At 45.4% G+C, this 7620-nt stretch overlaps 1 protein-coding gene across 1 annotated transcript in view; it reads left to right on the forward strand.

The window, feature by feature from the left end:
- Positions 1–5561: 5561 nt before the first annotated feature.
- CASP10 (caspase 10) overlaps positions 5562–7620 on the forward strand; it is a 37534-nt gene continuing 35475 nt past the window's right edge. Inside the window, exon 1 of the mRNA XM_017545280.2 lies at positions 5562–5756. The gene's annotated coding sequence lies outside the window, so the exon portion shown is untranslated. The remainder of the gene's footprint in view (positions 5757–7620) is intronic.

Here is a 7620-nt window from a genome sequence, read left to right on the forward strand (position 1 = left end):
TTCACTCTTGTTGCCCCAGCTGGAGTGCAATGGTGTGATCTTGGCTCACTGCAACCTCCACCTCCAAGGTTCAGGAGATTCTCCTGCCTCAGCCTCCTGAGTAGCTGGGATTACAGGCACCCATCACCACACCCGGTTAATTTTTTTTGTATTTTTTGTAGAGACAGGGTTTCACCATGTTGGCCAGGCCGGTCTCAAACTCCTAGCCTTAGGTGATCTGCCTGCATCGGCCTCCCCAAATGCTGGGATTACAGGCATGAGCCTCCACCCCTCTCCCACATTACTCAATTTAATCACATCCACCTAGTTCCCTTGCCAACCTATCGCTATTGCTAATTTAACTTTTAGGAACTACTGCCATCTTGCGGAACTTTGAGGTTTTGCCATCCCAGAATTTCCTAGCGACTCTGTTCTATTATGTAGCATAGAGAACACAAAATGAGTCACTTTTTTTTTTTTTTTTTTTTTTTTTTTTTTTTTGAGATGGGATCTTGCTATCTTGCTATGTTGTCCAAACTGGTCTTCAACTCCTAGGCTCAAGTGATCTTCCCACCTCAGCCTCCTCAGTAGCTAGGACTATAGGAGCATACTACCACACTGCCCAGGTCTGGTTGCATTTTACTTGCTATCATCTCCTTCCTGTTGACTATTTGGAAATCTCTGATGGGATCTTTGACAGGAAAAGTCTACTCCTTCAGACCTTAGTTTCATTGTATGCCCATATGCCACATAAGACAGTTCTGGGAAGGTCTGGAATGTGTGGATAAAGGTGATGGCAGTGGCTGCGGCCATCATGCTGGCTGCAACAGGGAGGCACTGCTTGGGCTACACACTCCATGGAGCTGGTGGATGCCCCCCACCTTCTGAGTTGGAACAGGAGCTCCTTGGGTACTGCTGCAGCTGCCCAAACCCAGCCACCTAGACTGCAGCTGTGGATCTCAGCCTCCCTGTGCTCTTGGATGAGGGCTGGGAGCAGACAGGGTCTGCCTTCCCGGGTGTGGCTGCAGCCACCCTCCTAGGTGCAGGACCCGGGCTTCTCTGCAGCCTGCACCCTGAGGGTCCCAGGAAGGACCTCTACCACCTCATCCCTGCAGGCTTGGGGGTGTCTGCTCCCACTGCCTGGCCTCTCTCTGCTCCTGGCAACTGCTCCGATCTTGGAGCAGGGTGGAGGCAAAATCCTAGGGCCTTGAGTGGCAGCGGGAGGCAGACAGAGTCCTGGGAGGAAGGGGGCAGGTCCCCAGTAAGTCCCTACCTTCAGGCCAGGGAGGGCCTGAAGGCTGGTGGTGGGGCTTCCAGTCCAGCGAACTGGAGTGGGGACTTGCGGTGCTTCCTCCAGGTGCCTACGGATCGATCAGCAGCCACTTCCTCCCCTCTGAGGTCCATAAAAGCCCTGGGCTTAGCCAGAGCAGGGCAGAGGATGGCCAGAGGACTAAGAGGGCTGAGAGGTGATGGGATGACCAGCTGCAGAGAGGAGTACTCTCTGCTGATAGCTGGAGAAAATGGGATGGCCAGCTGCAGAGAGGAGCTACCTTTTCCACTGAGAGCTGTAGAGACAACCTGCTGGCAGAGAGGAGCCACCCTCTCCAGGGCCTCCTCTGCACTGAGAACTGAGCAGTGAACAGACAACCTGCCTACAGAATGGAGTTACCTACTGAGGGTCTCCTCTGAGCTGTTCTAACACTAAATAAAGCTCTTCTCCATCTTGTTCACCCTTCACTTGTCTGTGTACCTCATTCTTCCTGGATGTGGGCCAGAACTTGGGCAAAGATGCTGCAGCCATAGAGGTTTTTTCTGGCCGGAAAATTGACAACCCAAAGATTCTGTACCAAAGGTATGGAGCAAAGTGGGGTAAGGAAGTCCTGGAGGTTGGGGTTGTCAAATCTAGAGGACCTGCTACTTGAAGACCTTCTGAAGGACCCTCATTGTTTGGAGTGGAGGTTTCAGCACTCAGAGCTCTTCTCTAGCCAGTATATTCCTTCCTCCTCCCCCATTGCTTATGCCAATCCTTTAGTACAGGAGTCACTATTCTTTAAAGTCTATCTGAACAGAAGGTAGGGAACTTGGACCAGAGACTGGATGTAAAGGAAAGCCAACCACTGCTACCACTACCGGCTCCTAACGTGGAACTAAAGCAGTCACTGATATCCACCTCTCCAAAAGTCCATCAGGATTTTGATTGGCTCTTCATGTGGACTCAGTAGACTGCAACCAATCAGGAAAGAGATTGTAAGATGTCTTTGTTCTACCACCATCAACATGCCCTCAGTAACTGTGTGTAGGAGCAAGTAGAAAATACCCAATACCAACATCTGCACTGCACACCATCTCCCTTCTGTAACCTGATTCAAATATTTCCCTGGACTACTGGGATAAAAGTTTCGGTTTTACTTCCTGGGTCTGTATTCTGCCTTTACCTTCCAGGCCTAGATCAAATACCACTCCCTCTAAGGAATGCCTGACTGGATTGTCCCTTGTAACACCGAGGTGAAGCCTCCCTGCTGCATTGCCACCCTCTGCCCACACTTACAGATGCTACATGATGTCATACTGACATTTGGGCAGCGGTAGCCCGGGGATCAAGAGCAAGGGGTTTGGAGTCAGAGAGACCCGTGTTTGAGCCCTGAATTCATGTTTGTAGCTTTGAGATGGTGGCAAGATTCCTTGTCTCTCGAATCTGGGTTTCCCCATCTATTGAATGTGCATAATAATGCCAACTGAGGATGGGAGTTGTTATGAGTTCATCAGAGAAGGAGAAGTTGAGAAATGGTAGTACCAGTCATCATAGTTATTATGGAAAGCAGGCACTATGTTTTATTCACCTTGCTTTCCAATTGTGCCCAATTCTGGGCTTTGAATTGCCTGCTAAATATTTAATATTATTGAGTCAAAGTTGAAAGAGTTAACATATTTTGTGAACAGGGTGAGAGAGAGTGATAGTTTCACTACATTGCGTCCCTAAATGGCCCAAGAAATGAATTTTTTTTTTTTTTTTTGAGATAGAGTCTCACTCACTCTGCCCCCAGGCTAGAGTGCAATGGCACAGTCTTGGCTCACTGCAACCTCTGTCTCCCCAGTTCAAGCGATTCTCCTGCCTCAGCCTCCCGAGTAGCTGGGATTATAGGCGTCAGCCACCACGCCTGTCTAATTTTTGTATTTTTACAAGAGACGGGTTTCACCATGTTGACCAGGCTGGTCTCGAACTCTTGACCTCAAGTGATCTGCCTGCCTCGGCCTCCCAAAGTGCTGAGATTACAGGTGTGAGCCATCCCCCCAGCCAGAAAGGAAATATTTATAATCAACTAAATAGAAGATCAAGACTTATGGCTCGTCTTTCTTTTTAAATTATTTTCCAGAAAATAATATTTATATTTTAATTCAAAGTAACTGCAAACTGGAAACCACGGGGGAGCCCCAGGCTGGGCCAAATAATTACTAGCCTGGGCCCAACAGAACAGGCAGAGAAGGTGGTCCCTACATGCTTTACGGTCAGTTCGGGCCCTCTCCTCACTCTGCTGCAGCATTCTAGGGGCAGGGCCCCACCCTGCCTGGGACTGGGGTAGTGAGTAACCCAGCCTACTGCACCCAGGCCCCTCTTTCCCAAGAAGAGTTTTTGTTTTTGTTTTTGTTTTTGAGACAGAGTCTTTCTCTGTTGCCTAGGCTGGAGGGCAATGGCATGATTTTGGCTCACTTTAACCTCTGCCTCCTAGGTTCAAGTGATTCTTCAGCCTCAGCCTCCTGAGTATCTGGGATTACAGGCATGTGCCACCACACCTGGCAAGTTTTATGTTTTTAGTAGAAATGGGGTTTCACCATAGTGGCCAGGCTGGTCTCGAACTCCTGACCTTAAGCCATCAGCCCACCACAGCCTCCCAAAGTGCTGGGATTGCAGGTGTGAGCCACCGTGCCTGACCAGAACTTGTCTTTCACGGAAGTTCTCTGAATGATGACTAGGACATGGAAAGGACTTTTTAATACATTTGCTAATCAAAGCATAATAAATCTTACTTTTTTCCCCAGAGATAAAACATCTTTCTAAGACTGTGTACCTCTTTCCAGATCGCTGCATATTTGAGGTAGCTTAATTATAGTGTAGTGACTTTAAGCCAAACTTGCTGGTTTAAATCTTGACTCTCCCAGTAGCTCACTGTGTGACCTTGGGGAAATTACTTAGCCTTTCTGTGTCTTAGTTTTCACATGTTAAAGCAGGAGTCATAGTAATAGTATTTTATCTTGGGGTGTTGTTGGGATGGTGAAATGAGTAAAAATTTGTAAATACCCTATGGCACATGGTAGTTGCAATGGAAGTGTGCAGTATTAGGCCGGGCGTGGTGGCTCACGCCTGTAATCCCAGCACTTTGGGAGGGCGAGGCAGGTGGATCACAAGGTCAAGCGATTGAGACCATCCTGGCCAACATGGTGAAACCCCATCTCTACTAAAAAATACAAAAATTAGCTGGGTGTGATGGCGTGCATCTGTAGCCCCAGCTATTCAGGAGGCTGAGGCAGGAGAATCACTTGAACCCAGAGGCGGAGGTTGCAGTGAGCCAAGATCGCACCCCAGCCTGGTGATAGAGCAAGACTCCATCTCAAAAAAAGAACAAAAAGGAAGTTTTCAGTATTGTTTTATTAGAAATAACGTCTTCAAGCTCTCTCTTTTCTGCTGGTTTGAATGTGCTGTGTGAACACACACTGTCAGTTTTGTCTACCATTAATTGGTTGAGTCTCTTGCAGGTACCTCCAAATGGGCTTGTAATTCACCATCCCCACTTTTCTTTTTTTCCCCTTTTCTTTTTATTTCTTAATTTCTCCCACAAAGACTGAAAGCAAATACCCACTTTTCTTTTATCGTTTAAAAATTTTATTTGTTGGCCGAGTCTGGTGGCTCATGTCTGTAATCCCAGCACTTTGGGAGGCCGTGGTGGGTGGATCACAAGGTCAGGAGTTCGAGACCAGCCTGGCTAACATGGTGAAACCCTGTCTCTACTAAAATACAAAAAAAATTAGCCTGGCTTAGTGGCATGTGCCTGTAATCCCAGCTACTTGGGAGGGTAAGGCAGGAGAATTGCTTGAACCCAGGAGGCAGAGGTTGCAGTGAGTGTAGATTGCACCATTGCACTCCAGCCGGGGTGACAGAGCGAGACTCAGTCTCAAAAAAAAAAAAAAAATTATTGTTTATTTGCATGTGGACTAAGGAAAGGGTTAACTTGGCTTTATTTGAAAAGTTGAGTGTTTGGGGAAGGAGATGGTTAGAAAATTAGATGCTTCCCTTTCTTTTCTTTTCTTTTTTTTGTTTTGTTTTTATTCTTTTCCCACCAACTATAGATAGATTCCCTTATTGGCTTACTGAGAAAATGGAAATCCAAAGGAAAGCCTGGAGGGCTTCATGGCTTCCATGGGTTCATTTCTAGGAAGATTTTGCTTTACTTGGGGAAACCCCAAGCTCTACAGTGAGAAAGTTGTAAATTAGCCTTTAGGAGACGCTGTTTGTCAAAGTTATCTTAAGCCTGGAAAAGGGGAGGGAAAAAGCCAAATAAGCAGTGACGACATTGGCAGGAAATTAGTATCAGGCTACCCAGCCCAGAAGATCCAGTTTTCACTTAAATAGCCAGCAAGTCTTGAAGTCTCTTCCCATGAAATTGGGAGCTTCCTTGGACCTTGGAGCACATAGAGGATTCTACTTTCTTTAAAATTTTGTTTTCAGGCAATTTCCCTGAGAATCGTTTGCCTCCAGAGGATTGGTGGAGCTTGATCTGAAGGTATGTAATTAAATACACCAGAGTCTCATGCTTGGATCTTTTCCTTTGCTTCATGGCTTCATGTGTAGAAACTTGCAAAAACTTGTCAGCAATGGTATTATTTCTGCTTAGATTTCTTTGCCATGCCTGGGAAAACAAAAGTTCAAAAATTCAGAAGCCTCCAACATAGCCTTTTACCAACAGAAATATGTTAGTTCCTGGAGACAAAGTGTGGCAGACTCATTAAAACTAGACATTGGAATTGTCAAGAAACCACAAGGCCAATGTAAGATGTGGTAGAATAGAAACGTGTCTCCAAAAAACCACTCATTTGACCTCAGGGCTAGTAGCAGGGAAGATCTCCTGGATATCACATTTAAAATAACATTTTTTGTTTCTTTTTTTTTTTTTTTTGAGACAGAGTTTTGCTCTGTCTCAGCTCACTGCAACCTCTGCCTCCCGGGTTCAAGCGATTCTCCTGCCTCAGACTCCTAAGTAGCTGAGATTACAGGCATGCACCACCATGCCCCGCTAATTTTTGTGTTTTTAGTAGAGACGGGTTTCACTATGTTGATCAGGCTGGTCTTGAACTCCTGACCTCAGGTGATCTGCCCACGTCGGCCTCCCAAAGTGTTGGGATTACAGGCGCGAGCCACCATTTTTTGTTTCTTTTAACACTGAAAGTAATAGGTACGTTCATGTTTAAATAAAATTTGAGAAATTCAGTTGGAAGCCCAGAAGAAAATTTGTATTATCTATAATTATGCCATCTCGATATAACTACTCTTTGTTATGGAGGTTTTGATTTTTGCTATGTGTTTCTTCCTTCTTTCCTTCATTTATTTATTTAATTGAGACGGAGTCTCGCTCTTTCACCAGGCTGGAGTACAGTGGCACAACCTTGGCTCACTGCAACTTCTGTCTCCCAGATTCAAGCAATCCTCTCACCTCAGCTTCCTAAATAGCTGGGACCACAGGCACCACCACACCTGGCTAATTTTTGGATTTTTTAAGAGGCAGGGTTTTACCATGTTGCCCAGGCTTGTCCTAAACCCCTGGCCTCAAGTGATCCACCTGCCTCGGCCTCATGAAGTGCTCCTCTGATTATAATGAAATTTAGCACAGAGAATACCATAGTTTATAAACTAGTCAGATGGAAACATTGACTCATGTAATTTTCAACTTCCTACACTGATTTGAGCAACTCTTGTCTAAAACCATTCTTTCCTTCTGAGGTCTAGCAGTTTTTTTGTTTGTTTTTTGAGACAGGGTCTCCCTCTGTCACCCAGGGTGGAGTGTAGTGGCGTGATCATGACTCACTGGACCCTCCACCCCCAGGGTTCAAATGATCCTTCTGCCTCAGCCTCCTGAGTAGTTGGGACCACAGGTGTGCACCACCATGTCTGGCTAATTTTTATATTTATTGTAGAGACAGAGTTTTACCGTGTTGCCCAGTCTGATCCCAAACTCCTGGCTGGGGTTATAGGTGTGAGCAACTGTACACTGCCTGTTCCTTCCTTTAGAAAGTAGTTTCCTGTTTCTAAAAATAGCCAAGCTCTGCAAAATGACTATATACCTCAAGTACTTATAGAATAAATAATATTACAATGAAAATGTTATCACTGCATTGCTCCTCTGATTATAATGAAATTTAGTATAGAGAATAGTGTAGTTTATAAACTTGTCAGATGGAAACATTTATTTACATAATTTTTCTTTTAGTGAAAACAAATGTATTAGATAAGTAAATAAAAGAACGGCTGCTCCATAGACAGAGCAGCCGACCCATGAAATGTTTAACTTCCTACACTGATTTGAAAAACTCTTGTCTAAAACCACCCATTCCTTCTGAGGTCTAGGATTTTTTTTTTTTTTTTTTTTTTTT

This window comes from Cebus imitator, unplaced genomic scaffold (assembly GCF_001604975.1).
Source record: "Cebus imitator isolate Cc_AM_T3 unplaced genomic scaffold, Cebus_imitator-1.0 Scaffold178, whole genome shotgun sequence".
NCBI classification, from domain to species: Eukaryota; Metazoa; Chordata; class Mammalia; order Primates; family Cebidae; genus Cebus; species Cebus imitator.